Source organism: Triticum urartu, chromosome 5 (assembly GCF_003073215.2).
Source record: "Triticum urartu cultivar G1812 chromosome 5, Tu2.1, whole genome shotgun sequence".
NCBI lineage: Eukaryota > Viridiplantae > Streptophyta > Magnoliopsida > Poales > Poaceae > Triticum > Triticum urartu.
The window spans coordinates 290551287-290566697 of NC_053026.1; positions in this window are offsets into that span (position 1 = coordinate 290551287).

Consider the following 15411-nt stretch of genomic DNA (forward strand, 5'->3'; position numbering starts at 1 on the left):
ATAACTTATGTTCGGCACGATCTTTCTTCAACTAAGTTCCTATCTTTTACAGATGAACACCGTGCTACGCCCGTCCAGGATACGGCACAATGGAGACACAGGCGTAGACGTGCAGCAGGGACCCGCTCCAAGGATTCTTTTCAGATTAAGACCCTGCGTAAACCTTTTTTACCGTCTCTTGTTGATACACATCCCCTGGTTTCTTGGTATAACCAAGGAGGAGGCTGGCGTTTTGGCATGTGGCCACGTCAGAGTTTTGCGTGTACCTGGACACTAGGGGCTTATTACTAAGGGCGTTATCCCGCCCGCCCTAAAGACCGAATACCTTAGGGAGTGTTCGGCGTCGCGAGTTTGGCCTTATATGCATCAGCTCCGAATCATGTCTTTGGTCAAATGTTGGGTTTGCCCGGCTCCTGTGTTTTGCTGCCTTACGTTCTGCTCTATCGGCTAAGGCGGCACCAGGAGAACTACTGCGATTGTGCCCCGGTTCGGCCAGGCAAGCGCCTCAGTAGAGAAAGCCGAAAACTGACTGTCATGATATAGCATGAGACTGGTCAACCACTCCATGACTTACCAGAATCTTTAGGATTCCTCTGCATTAACGAAAGGTTGTTTCCCGGCCAGGCACATACGCGCCCCGAGTTCGGGCGAGCGCAGGCGCCACCAGGGGCTATATAAGTAGCCTCACTGTCAAACTCCTATGGCTAAGTGAAAGTGATAAAGCATCATAGATCGATTGCCTAGTTCGCTGCGCTATCACCTCCTTTGTAGGACCAAGACGTTGGATCAAGTGTGAAAATGCGCCTTCTGCGAACACCCCCACATTATGTGCGTGGGGGCTGAAGCCGACGACTGCCATCTTTCAGATTATATATACATATATGTTAAACGGCCGCACAAGAGGTATTATAATACTTGCAGGCACAAGTATAAAAAGCTTCTACAATTTATCAAAATATTGTTTTACAATAATATATGCTATTCGAATATAGGATCCTTCGAGCACTGCGTCTCTATTAAACGAGTGCCTTGCAGAACTTCCTGAAAATAGTGCTCGGCAGGTACTCGGCTTCCATCTGGGGATGCAACAGCGGTGGCCTCCATTTCCGCCCAGTATGTCTTGACACGAGCAAGAGCCATCCGCGCACCCTCTATGCACGCTGACCTCTTCATCGCATCGATATGCGGCACCACACCAAGGAACTGCTGCACCAAGTTGAAATAACTTTTCGGCTCTGGCTCTCTGGCCACAGATGACTCATGACATACTTCATGGCGAGTCCGGACAACCTATTCAGCTCGACCCATTCGGCCAAACGATCGGCTAATGACAGTGGACACTCTGGATTATGGAACTGCGACCAAAAGAGCTTTTCCACTTCGCGATCTTCTTGATCTCGGAAGTGTTCGGCCGCATCTGCGGCACTCGCTGCCAACTCCAGATAGGTGTCCGCCGTACTCCACATCCGGTTTAACAGAGCATGTTTAGGATCACAGAACTTCCTCCGCAGCATAAAGGGCTTTCCAGCCGCGATCTCTCCGGCCTGACGCAGCTCCTCCTTCATAGCTCTCATCGCAGAGCGAGCATCCTTGGCATCGGCAACGGCCTTCTCCAGGTCCGTCTGTTCCGCCTGATCTTCTTTTTCAAGAAGCTTGCAACGGTCAGTAGCGCTCTTCAGCTTCACAGCCATCTCGACCATTTCCTTCTTGCTTCGGCAGTGAGCAGCCTGTTCGGCTTTCAGCTCTTCAATTGCCTTTCCGGTAGCCGCATCACTTTTTCTGGCTTGCTCCTTGGCTCGGGCAAGTTCCGCCCGAAGATTCTCCATGGCAGCAGCACCATCTGCATCAAGCGCACACATTGTAAGATACTGGCATAAAGCTCCTCTTACCAGGTGCCGCCGGAGTAATTACATACCTTGTGCCTCGTCAAGCCGCTTGTTGACAAGCGCGATGTCGGCATCTGCCATGTCAAGTTGCCACTTTAGCTCGGCAAATTCATCAGTCCGGCTGGCCACCCGACACTTCGCCACCTACGTATGAAGGCGACATATTAGACCTGGGATTATGATCCTTTGCGCGCCGTCACTTTTGACAACGCACAGAGTCTCAGGGGCTACTATCTACATAGGGCGCATCTTATTTATGCGCAACTGTCCAAAAAGGGTACATTATCTCATGTACCTCAAAACCCATTAGTAAACTCCTGACGGCCTCGTGCAATCCGCTCTCCGCGGATGAAATCCTCTCAATCACCGTACCCATCAATGCACGGTGCTCCTCTGAGATAGATGCTCGCCCTAGCAGATCCTACAGCTCCTCCGACCGCGCACCAGACGGTGCCGGACTCGTCCGATGGCCCTTTTCGAAGGCCGGATGCGGAGGGCTTTGGGGGGCCATATGACTACCTTCCTGCCCTGCCGGATTCGGAGAAACCCTCTGCGACGATACCTCAGGGTTGCCCGCCTCGCAAGGCGGTACGGCAGGGGGAGGCATTCCGCTCTCCATCATCTCCGGAAGAAGATCCCCCGAAGACGAGCTCTGCTGAGAAGGGATAAGGTCCGAGCTACAAGGTAAATTTTCGATTACTTTTCTCAGATATAAAGCAGGGATTTCTCTCATTTCCTAAAAAGAAAACTCCTCTCTACTTACGGCTCGATGGAGGGCTGATCCCCTTGAGGGCATAATTCGGCCGAAGTATCCCCCAGCACAGGACCCTCTGGCGAAGATTTCTTCTCCCTCTTTGAGGCCATGGTCTCCGGGTCTTTAGAGGCGGTCCTCTTCTTCCCCTGAGGAGAGGAATTTTCAATTCCTCCCTTCCAAACAGCCTCCTTTGAGGAGGCCGTAGCTTCCTTGTCCCCTCCCTCGCTTTCCTCCGAAGGCACAACCTCCAACATCCTGACTAGCACGGGACCCGGCGTGGTCTCGGGGAGGGGGGCCGGACACCTGATTAGCTTTGCTTTCGCTATCCACTCCTGTTTAAAGGACAACTCTTTTAAGGGCAATTTTATAAATATGCGGATTGCGAGTCCGGGCATAGGGCTACTTACTTGAGTATCCGGGCGGTTGCAGCTCGGACCTGCGTCCTCGGTCAAGTCCGGACACATTCTTGTGATCCGAAGAACAATTTGTACATCTCCACGGGTGTCGCGCCCAGCTCGTGGTCCCTCTAGATTGAACTCCCACAGGCGGAGGGGGCGACGTTTGCAGGGCAGAGCTCGGCGAATCAGCATAACCTGTGTCACCGCGACCAGACTGATATCTCTTTCTAGGAGATCTCGAATGTGGCCCTACAACAAGGGAACGTCCTTGGACGGACCCCAGTCCAGTCCTTTATTGACCCATGACACTAGCTGTGGTGGGGGACCCGAGCGAAAGGCAGGTGGCGCCACCCACTTGGTGCTCCTGGGAGCGGTGATATAAAACCACTCTCGTTGCCATAAGCTGGACTCCTCTTGAAAAGAGCCCTCGGGCCATGGAGCACCAGCATTCTTGCTTATAAAAGCACCTCCGCACTCCGTGTGCCGTCCCTCGATCATCTTCGGCTCTACTTTGAAGGTCTTGAGCCATAGTCCAAAGTGAGGAGTAATACAGAGGAAGGCTTCACACACGACGATGAATGAGGAAATATGGAGGATGGACTCCGGGGCTAAGTTGTGAAATTTCAGCCCATAATAATACATGAGCCCCCTCACGAAGGGATCCGTCGGGAAGCCTAGCCCCTAAAGGAAGTGAGACATGAACACCACACTCTCACCAGGCTGGGGAGTGGGAATGACCTGCCCTTGAGCAGGCAGCCTATGCCAGATTTCGCCGGTCAAGAACCTGGCCTCTCTCAACTTTAGCACGTCCTCCTCTGTGACGAAGGAGGGCATCCATCGGCCTCGAAGGTCGGAACCGGAAATTGTCGAAGGTCCGAAGCGCCTAAAATCTGGAGCCTTGGGTGTTGGAACTCGAGGCGAAGGGCGAACTCGTTTGAGATTGAAATAAAGGAGTAAGGCCTTGGTCTCTTTATAAGAGGTTGAATACCAAGGGCCCTCCCTGTGACCGTTTGGGACTCGCCTTTGATCGAGAAAACATACCAATAGGTACGGTTGGGTACCCACGCCCGTATTGATGAGAATCCCGGAATAAGGGGACACGATCTCTGCTTTGACAAGACGTGCCAAGGAAACCGCCTCGCTAAACATGCTGAGGTGGGACAGTAAAACGATTCGAATAAAGACCTGGCCGTGGTGTGATGTCACATTACGGAATACGTCAGCAGATTAGATTTGTGTAAATATTAATCTCTCTATGGCAATATGTGGAAACTTATTATGCAGAGCCGGACACTACCTTTGTGTTCAAAATCTTCTATGAAGTACTTGGAGGAGGAACCCGGCTTGCAATGCCGAAGACAATCTGCGCGCCGGACTCGTCGTCATTGAAGCCTGGTTCAGGGGCTACTGAGGGAGTCCCGGATTAGGGGGTGTCCGGATAACCGGACTATACCTTCGGCCGGACTCCTGGACTATGAAGATACAAGATTGAAGACTTCGTCCCGTGTCCGAAAGGGACTTTCCTTGGCGTGGAAGGCAAGCTTGGCGATATGGATATGTAGATCTCCTACCATTGTAACCGACTCTATGTAACCCTAGCCCTCTCTGGTGTCTATATAAACCGGAGGGTCTTAGTCCGTAGGACGAACAACAATCATACCATAGGCTAGCTTCTAGGGTTTAGCCTCTCTGATCTCGTGGTAGATCTACTCTTGTACTACCCATATCATCAATATTAATCAAGCAGGACGTAGGTTTACCTCCATCAAGAGGGCCCGAACCTGGGTAAAACATTGTGTCCCCTGCCTCCTGTTACCATCCGGCCTAGACGCACAGTTCGGGACCCCCTACCCGAGATCCGCCGGTTTTGACACCGACAGTTCCATTCTTGGGAACAAAGATCTTGCCTTCGAATTTGTGTTAGAATGTGTACCCAATTTTTTCCTTAGGGTATCCTATGAAGACACACTTCTCCGATTTGGGTTCGAGCTTATCAGGCTGAAGCCTTTTGACATAAGTGCCGCAGCCCAAACTTTAAGAAACGATGGCTTAGGTTTCTTACCAAACCATAGTTCATACGGTTTCGTCTGAATGGATTTAGATGGTGCCCTATTTAACGTGAATGCAGCTATCTCTAATGCATAACCCCAAAACAATAGTGGTAAATTGGAAAGAGACATCATAGAACGCACCATATCCAATAAAGTACGGTTACGATGTTCGAACACACCATTACACTGTGGTGTTCTAGGTGACATGATTTGTGAAACTATTCCACATTGTTTTAAATGAAGGCCAAACTCGTAACTCAAATATTCGCCTCCGCGATCAGACCATATAAACTTTATTTTCTTGTTACGATGATTCTCCACTTCACTCTGAAATTCTTTGAACTTTTCAAATGTTTCAGACTTGTGTTTCATTAAGTAGATATACCCATATCTACTCAAATCATCTGTGAAGATTAGAAAATAACGATACCCGCCGCGTGCCTCAACACTCATCGGACCGCATACATCGGTATGTATTATTTCTAATAAGTCATTGGCTTAGTCCATTGCTCCAAAGGACAGAGTTTTAGTCATCTTGCCCATGAGGCATGGTTTGCAAGTATCAAAGGATTCATAATCAAGTGATACCAAAAGCCCATCTGCATGGAGTTTCTTCATGCGCTTTTACACCAATATGACCTAAACGGCAGTGCCACAAATATGTTGCACTATCATTATCAACTTTGCATCTTTTGGCATCAATATTATGAATATGTGTATCACTATGATACAGATTCCATAAACCATTCACATTGGGTGTATGACCATAGAAGGTTTTATTCATGTAAATAGAACAACAATTATTCTGTGACTTAAATGAATAAACGTATTGCAATAAACATGATCTAATCATATTCATGCTTAACACAAACACCAAATAACATTTATTTAGGTTCAACACCAATCCCAAAGGTATAGGGAGTGTGCGATGGTGATCATATCAACCTTAGAATCATTTCCAACACACATCGTTACCTTGCTTTTAACTAGTCTTTGCAACTCCTGTTTTGAGTTACTAATCTTAGCAACTGAACCGGTATCAAATACATAGGGGTTACTACAAACACTAGTAAAATACACATCAATAACATGTATATCAAATATACCTTTGTTCACTTTGCCATCCTTCTTATCCGCCAAGTATTTGGGGCAATTCCAATTCCAGTGACCATTTCCTTCGCAGTAGAAGCACTCAGTTTCAGGCTTGGGTCCAGCTTTGGGCTTCTTCACGGGAGTGACAACTTGCTTGCCATTCTTCTTGAAGTTCCCTTTCTTTCCCTCACCATTTTTCTTGAAACTAGTGGTCTTGTTAACCATCAACACTTGATGCTCTTTCTTGATTTCGACCTTCGCCGATTTTAGCATCGTGAAGAGCTTGGGAATCGTTTTTGTCATCCTTGCATATTATAGGTCATCACGAAGTTCTAGTAGCTTGGTGATAGTGACTAGATAACTCTGTCAATCACTATCTTATCTGGAAGATTAACTCCCACTTGATTCAAGCGATTGTAGTACCCAGACATTCTGAGTACATGCTCACTGGCTGAGCAATTCTCCTCCATCTTGTAGGCAAACTACTTGTCAGAGGTCTCATACCTCTTGACACGGGCATGAATCTGAAATACCAATTTTCAGCTCTTGGAACATCTGATATGCTCTGTGGCGTTCAAAACGTTTTTGAAGTCCCGGTTCTAAGCCATAAAGCATGGTGTACTAAACTATCAAGTAGTCATCATATCGAGCTTGCAAAACGTTCATAACGTCTGCATCTGCTCCCGCAACAGGTTTGTCACCTAGTGGTGCATCAAGGACATAATTCTTCTATACAGTAATGAGGATAATCCTCAGATCACTGACCCAGTCTATATCATTGCTACTGTCATCTTTCAACTTTTCTCTAGGAACATATAAAAAATATAGGAGCTATATCGTGAGCTATTGACCAACAACATAGATATGCAAAACTATCAAGACTAAGTTCATGATAAATTAAGTTCAATTAATCAAATTACTAATGAACTCCCACTTAAATAGACATCCCTCAAGTCATCTAAGTGATACATGATCCAAATTAACTAACCCATGTCCGATCATCACGTGAGATGGGGTAGTCATCAATGGTGAACATCTCTATGTTGATCATATCTACTATATGATTCACGTTCAATCTTTTGATCTCCAGTGTTTCGAGGCCATGTCTGTACATGCTAGGCTCGTTAAGTTTAACCCAAGTATTCCGCATGTGCAATACTGTCTTGCACCCGTTGTATGTGAATGTAGAGTCTCTCACACCCGATCATCACGTGGTGTCTCAACACGATGAACTGTAGCAACGGTGCATACTCAGGGAGAACACTTTTACCTTGAAATTTAGTGAAGGGATCATCTTATAATACTACCATTGTTCTAAGCAAAATAATATGTAAATAAGATAAACATCACATGCAATCAAAATATGTGACATGATATGGACATCGTCATCTTGTGCTTTTGATGTCCATCTCCAAAGCATCGTCATGATCTCCATCGTCACCGGCTCGACACCTCGATCTCCATCATAGCGTCATGGTCGTCTCGTGAACTATTGCTTCTACAACTATTGCTAACGCATAGTGAAAAGTAAAGCAATTACATGGCGTTTTCATTTCATACAATAAAGGACAACCATAAGGCTCCTGCTGGTTGTCGATAACTTACAAAACATGATCATCTCATACAATAACATATATCACATCTGTCTTGACCATATCACATCACAACATTGAAGGAAATATGCCCTAGAGGCAATAATAAAGTTGTAGTTTATATTTCCTTATATCACGATAAATTTTTATTATTCATGCTAGAATTGTATTAACCGGAAACTTAGTACATGTGTGAATACATAGACGAACAAAGTGTCCCTAGTATGCCTCTACTTGACTAGCTCGTTAATCAAAGATGGTTATCTTTCCTGACCATAGACATGTGTTGTCATTTGATGAACGAGATCACATCATTAGAGAATGATGTGATGGACAAGACCCATCCACTAGCTTAGCACTATGATCGTTTAGTTTATTGCTACTGCTTTCTTCATGAATTATACATGTTCCTATAACTATGAGATTATGCAACTAGTGAATACCGGAGGAACACTTAGTGTGCTATCAAACGTCACAACGTAACTGGGTGATATTAAAGATGCTCTACAGGTGTCCCCGATGGTGTTTGTTGAGTTGGCATAGATCGAGATTAGGATTTGGCACTCCGTGTATCGGAGAGGTATCTCTGGGCCCTCTCAATAATGCACATCACTATGAGCCTTGCAAGCAATGTGACTAATGAGTAAGTCACGGGATGATGCATTATGGAATGAGTAAAGAGACTTGCCGGTGACGAGATTGAACTAGGTATGAGGATACCGACGATCGAATCTCGGGCAAGTAACATACCGGTGACAAAGGGAACAACGTATGTTGTTATGCAGTTTGACCGATAAAGATCTTCGTAGAATATGTAGGAGCCAATATGAGCATCCAGGTTCTGCTATTGGTTATTTATCGGAGATGTGTCTCGTTCATGTCTACATAGTTCTCGAACCCGTAGGATCCGCACGCTTAACATTTGATGACGATTTGTATTATGAGTTATGTGATTTGATGACCGAAGTTTGTTCGGAGCCCCGGATGAGATCACGGACATGACGAGGAGTATCGAAATGGTTGAGAGGTAAAGATTCATATATTGGAAGGCCATATTCGGACATCGGAAAGGTTCCAAGTGATTCGGGTATTTTTCGGAGAACCTGGGAGTTACGGGAATTCACCGGGGGAAGTATTGGGCCTTATTGGGCTTTAGTGGAAAGGAGAGAAGGGCCACAAGGGGGGGCAACACTCCCCCCATGGGCTGGTCCAAATTGGACTAGGAGGGGGCGGCGCCCCCTCTTTCCTTCTCCCTCTCCTTCCTTTTTCTCCTACTTGGACTAGGAAAGGGGGAAACCTACTCCTACTAGGAGTAGGAATCCCCCCTTTGGGCACGCCCCTTGAGGCCGGCCCTCCTCCTCCCCCCTCCTTTATATACGGGGGAGGGGGCACCCCATAGACACACAAGTTGATCTTTAGCCGTGTGCGGTGCCCCCTCCATAATTTCCACCTCGGTCATATTGTCGTAGTGCTTAGGCGAAGCCCCGCGTCGGTAACTTCATCATCACCGTCAACACGCCGTCGTGCTGACGCAACTCACCCTCGGCCTCAACTGGATCAAGAGTATGAGGGACGTCACCGAGCTGAACGTGTGCAGATCGCGGAGGTGCCGTGTGTTCGGTACTTGATCGGTTAGATCGCGAAGACGTTCGACTACATCAACCGTGTTACTTAACGCTTTCGCTTTTGGTCTACGAGGGTACGTAGACACACTCTCCCTGCTTGTTGCTATGCTTCTCCTAGATAGATCTTGCGTGATCGTAGGCAAATTTTTGAAATACTACGTTCCCCAACAGTGGCATCAGAGCCAGGTCTATGCGTAGATGTTATATGCACGAGTAGAACACAAAGGAGTTGTGGGCGTGGGTATATACATATTGCTTGCCATCACTAGTTGTTTCTTGATTCGGCGGTATTGTTGGATGAAGCAGCCCGGACCGACATTACATGGCCGCGTTCATGAGACTGGTTCTACCGACGTGCTTTGCACACAGGTGGCTGGCGGGTGTCTGTTTCTCCAACTTTAGTTGAATCGGATTCAATGAACAGGGTTCTTTCCGAAGATCAAAAAGCAATCACTATACCATGTTGTGGTTTTTCTGTCGTAGGTAAGAACGGTTCTTGCTAAGCCCGTAGCAGTCACGTAAAACTTGCAACAACAAAGTAGAGGACGTCTAACTTGTTTTTGCAGGGCATGTTGTGATGTGATATGGTCAAGACGTGATGAGATATAAATTGTTGTATGAGATGACCATGTTTTGTTAAAGTTATCAGCAACTGTCAGGAGCCTTGTGGTTGTCTCTTTATTGCATAAGATATAAGCGCTATATAATTGCTTTACTTTATCTCTATGCGATAGCAATAGTTGGCGAGACGACCATGTGACGACACATTGATAGAGATCAAGATGATGGAGATCATGGTGTCATGCCGGTGACGATGGAGATCATGACGGTACTTTGGAGATGGATATCAAAGGCACAAGATGATGATGGCCATATCATGTCACATATTTTGATTGCATGTGATGTTTATCTTTTATGCATCTTATTTTGCTTAGTATGACGGTAGCATTATGAGATGATCCCTTACTAAAATTTCAAGGTATAAGTGTTCTCCCTGAGTATGCACCGTTGCGATAGTTCTTCATGCTGAGACACCACATGATGATCGTGTGTGATAAGCTCTAAGTTCACATACAATAGGTGCAAGCCAGTTTTGCACAAGCAGAATACTCAGGTTAAACTTGACAAGCCTAGCATATGCATATATGGCCTCGGAACATTGAGACCGAAAGGTCGAGCGTGAATCATATAGTAGATATGATCAACATAGTGATGTTCACCATTGAAAACTTCTCCATCTCATGTGATGATCGGACATGGTTTAGTTGATATGGATCACGTGATCATTTAGATGACTAGAGGGATGTCTATCTAAGTGGGAGTTCTTAAGTAATATGATTAACTGAACTTAAATTTATCATGAACTTAGTCGTGATAGTATTTGCATATCTATGTTGTAGATCAATTGCTCACGTATAGCTTCCCCGTTTTATTTATGACATGTTCCTACAGAAAACTACGTTGAAAGATGTTAGTAGCAATGATGCGGACTAGCTCCGTGATCTGAGGATTATCCTCATTGCTGCACAGAAGAATTATGTCCTTGATGCACCGCTAGGTGACGGACCTATTGCAAGAGCAGAGGCAGACGTTATGAACGTTTGGCAAGCTCGGTATGATGACTACTTGATAGTTTAGTGCACCATGCTTTACGGCTTAGAACCGGGACTTCAAAAACATTTTGAACGCCACAGAGCATATAAGATGTTCCAAGAGTTGAAATTAGTATTTCAGACTCATGCTCGTGTCGAGAGGTATGAGACCTCTAACAATAGTTTGCCTACAAGATGGAGGAGAATAGCTCAACCGGTGAGCATGTGCTCAGATTGTCTGGGTACTACAATTGCTTGAATCAAGTGGGAGTTAATCTTCCAGATAAGATAGTGATTGACAAAGTTCTCTAGTCACTATCACCAAGTTACTGGAACTTAGTGACGAACTATAATACGCAAGGGATGACGTAAAACGATTCCCGAGCTCTTCGCAATGCTGAAATTGGCGAAGGTAGAAATCAAGAGAAGTATCAAGTGTTGATGGTTGACAATACCACTAGTTTCAAGTAAAAGGGCAAGGGAAAGAAAGGGAACTTCAAGAAGAATGGCAAGCAAGTTGCCACTCCCGTGAAGAAACCCAAAGCTAGACCTAAGCCTGAAACTGAGTGCTTCTACTGCAAAGGGAATGGTCACTGGAAGTGGAACTACCCCAAATACTTGGCGGATAAGAAGGATGGCAAAGTGAAAGGTATATTTGATATACATGTTATTGATGTGTACTTTACTAGTGTTCATAGTAACCCCAGGGTATTTGATACCGGTTCAGTTGCTAAGATTAGTAACTTGAAACAGGAGTTGCAAAATGAATAGAGACTAGTTAAGGGCGAGGTGACAATGTGTGTTGGAAATGATTCCAAGGTTGATAAGATCACCATCGCACACTCCTTTTACCTTCGGGATTAGTGTTGAACCTAAAATAAATGTTATTTGGTGTTTTCCGTTGAGCATGAATATGATTGGATCATGTTTATTGCAATACGGTTATTCATTTAAGTCAAATAATAATTGTTGTTCTGTTTACATGAATAAAACCTTCTATGGTCATACACTTAATATAAATGGTTTATTGAATATCGATCGTAGTGATACACATATTCATAATATTACGCCAAAAGATGCAAAGTTGATAATGATAGTGCAACATACTTGTGGCACTGCCGTTTAGGTCATATTGGTGTAAAGCGCATGAAGAAACTCCATGCAGATGGACTTTTGAAATCACTTGATTATGAATCATTTGATGCTTGCGAACCATGCCTCATGGGCAAGATGACTAAGACTCCGTTCTCCGGAACAATGGAGCGAGTCACTGACTTATTGGAAATAATACATACCGATGTATGCAGTCCGATGAGTGTTGAGGCTCATGGCGGGTATCATTATTTTCTGACCTTCATAGATGATTTGAGCAGATATGAGTATATCTACTTAATGAAACACAAGTCTGAAACGTTTGAAAAGTTCAAAGAATTTCAGAATGATGTGTAGAATCATCGTAACAAGAAAATAAAGTTTCTACGATCTGATCGCGGAGACGAAATATTTGAATTACGAGTTTGGCCTTTAGTTGAAACAATGTCGAATAGTTTCGCAACTCATGCCACCTGGAACACCACAGCGTAATGGTGTGTCCGAACGTCATAACCGTACTTTATTAGATATGGTGCGATCTATGATGTCTCTTACCGATTTACCACTACCGTTTTGGGGTTATGCATTAGAGAGAGTTGCATTCACGTTAAATAGGGCATCATCTAAAATCCGTTGAGATGACACCATATGAACTGTGGTTTAGCAAGAAACCTAAGCTGCCATTTCTTAAAATTTGGGGTTGTGATGCTTATGTGAAAAAGTTCCAGCCTAATAAGCTCAAACCCAAATCGGAGAAGTGCGTCTTCATAGGATACCCAAAAGAAATTGTTGGGTACACCTTCTATCATAGATCAGAAGGCAAGATCTTTGTTGCTAAAAATGGATCCTTTCTAGAGAAGGAGTTTCTCTCGAAAGAAATGAGTGGGAGGAAAGTAGAAATTGATGAGGTAATTGTACCTTCTCCTGAATTGGAAAGTAGTTCATCACAGAAATCAGTTCCAGTGATGCCTACACCAATTAGTGTGGAAGTTAATGATGATGATCATGAAACTTCGGATCAAGTTACTACCGAACCTCGCAGGTCAACCAGAGTATGTTCCACACCAGAGTGGTAAGGTAATCCTGTTCTAGAGGTCATGTTACTTGACCATGACGAACCTACGAACTATGAGGAAGCGATGATGAGCCCAGATTCTGTAAAATGGCTTGAGTCCATGAAATCTGAGATGTGATCCATGTATAAAGAACAAAGTATGGACTTTGATTGACTTGCTCGATGACCGGTGAGCCATTGAGAATAAATGGATCTTCAAGAGGAAGGCAGACGCTGATAGTAGTGTTACTATCTACAAAGCTCGAATTGTCGCCAAAAGGTTTTCGACAATTTCAAAGTGTTGACTACGATGAGATTTTCTCACTTGTATCGATAAAGTCTGTCTCAATTATGTTAACAGTTGCCGCATTTTATGAAATCTGGCAAATGGATGTCAAAACTGTGTTCCTTAATGGATTTATTAAAAAAGATTTGTATATGATGCAACCAGAAGGTTTTGTCGATCCTAAAGGTACTAATAAAGTGTGCAAGCTCTAGCAATCCATTTATGGACTGCTGCAAGCCTCTCGGAGTTGGAATATGTGCTTTGATAGAGTGATCAAAGCATATAGTTTTATACAGACTTGCGGTGAAGCCTGTATTTACAAGAAAGTGAGTGGGAGCACTACAACCTTTCTGATAAGTATATGTGAGTGACATATTGTTGATCGGAAATGATGTAGAATTTTCTGGAAATCATAAAGGAGAATTTGAAAGGAGTTTTTCAAAGAAAGAATTACCTGTAAAGCTACTTACATATTGGGCATCAAGATCTATAAAGATAGATCAAGAAGCTTGATAAGACTTTCGGTGAGTACATACCTTGATAAGATTTTGAAGGAGTTCAAAATGGACCGGTCAAAGAAAGAGTTCTTGCCTGAGTTGTAAGGTGTGAAATTGAGTAAAGACTCAAAACCCGGCCACAGCAGAAAATAGAAAGAGAATGAAAAATCATTCCCTATGCCTCAGTCATAGGTTCTATAAAGTATGCTATGCTGTGTACCAGACCTATTGTATACCTTAGCATGATTTTGGCAAGGGAGGACAATAGTGATCTAGGATTAGATCACTGGACAATGGTCAAAATTATCCTGAGAGGACTAAGGAAATATTTCTCGGTTATGGAGGTGATAAAAGAGTTCGTCGTAAAGAGTTACGTCGATGCAAGCTTTTTACACCGATCTAGATAACTCTAAGTCTCGATCTAGATACATATTGAAAGTGGGAGCAATTAGCTAGAGTATCTCCGTGCAGAGTATTGTAGACATAGAAATTTGCAAAATACATACGGATCTGAATGTTGCAGACCCGTAGACTAAACTTCTCTCACAAGCAAAACATGGTCATTCTTTGGGTGTTAATCACATAGCAATGTGAACTAGATTATTGACTCTAGTAAACCCTTAGGGTATTAGTCACATGAAGGTGTGAACTAATCACATAAAGATGTGAACTATTGGTGTGAAATCACATGATGATGTGAACTAGATTATTGACTCTAGTGCAAGTGGGAGACTGAAGGAAATATGCCCTAGAGGCAATAATAAAGTTGTTATTTATATTTACTTATATCATGATAAATGTTTATTATTCATGCTAGAATTGTATTAACCGGAAACTTAGTACATGTGTGAATACATAGACAAACAAAGTGTCCCTAGTATGCCTCTACTTGACTAGCTCGTTAATCAAAGATGGTTATGTTTCCTGACCATAGACATGTGTTGTCATTTGATGAACGGGGTCACATCATTAGAGAATGATGTGATGGACAAGACCCATCTGTTAGCTTACCACTATGATCGTTTAGTTTATTGCTATTGCTTTCTTCATGACTTGTACATGTTCCTATAACTATGAGATTATGCAACTCCCAAATACCGAAGGAACAGTTAGTGTGCTATCAAACGTCACAACGTAACTGGGTGATTATAAAGATGCTCTACAGGTGTCTCCGATGGTGTTTGTTGAGTTGGCATATATCGAGATTAGGATTTATCACTCTGTGTATCAGAGAGGTATCTTTGGGCCCTCTCGGTAATGCACATCACTATGAGCCTTGCAAGCAATGTGACTAATGAGTTAGTCACGGGATGATGCATTACGGAACGAGTAAAGAGACCTGCCGGTGACGAGACTGAACTAGCTATGAGGATAACGACGATCGAATCTCGGGCAAGTAACATACCGATGACAAAGGGAACAACGTATGTTGTTATGTGGTTTGACTGATAAAGATCTTCGTAGAATATGTAGGAGCCAATATGAGCATCCA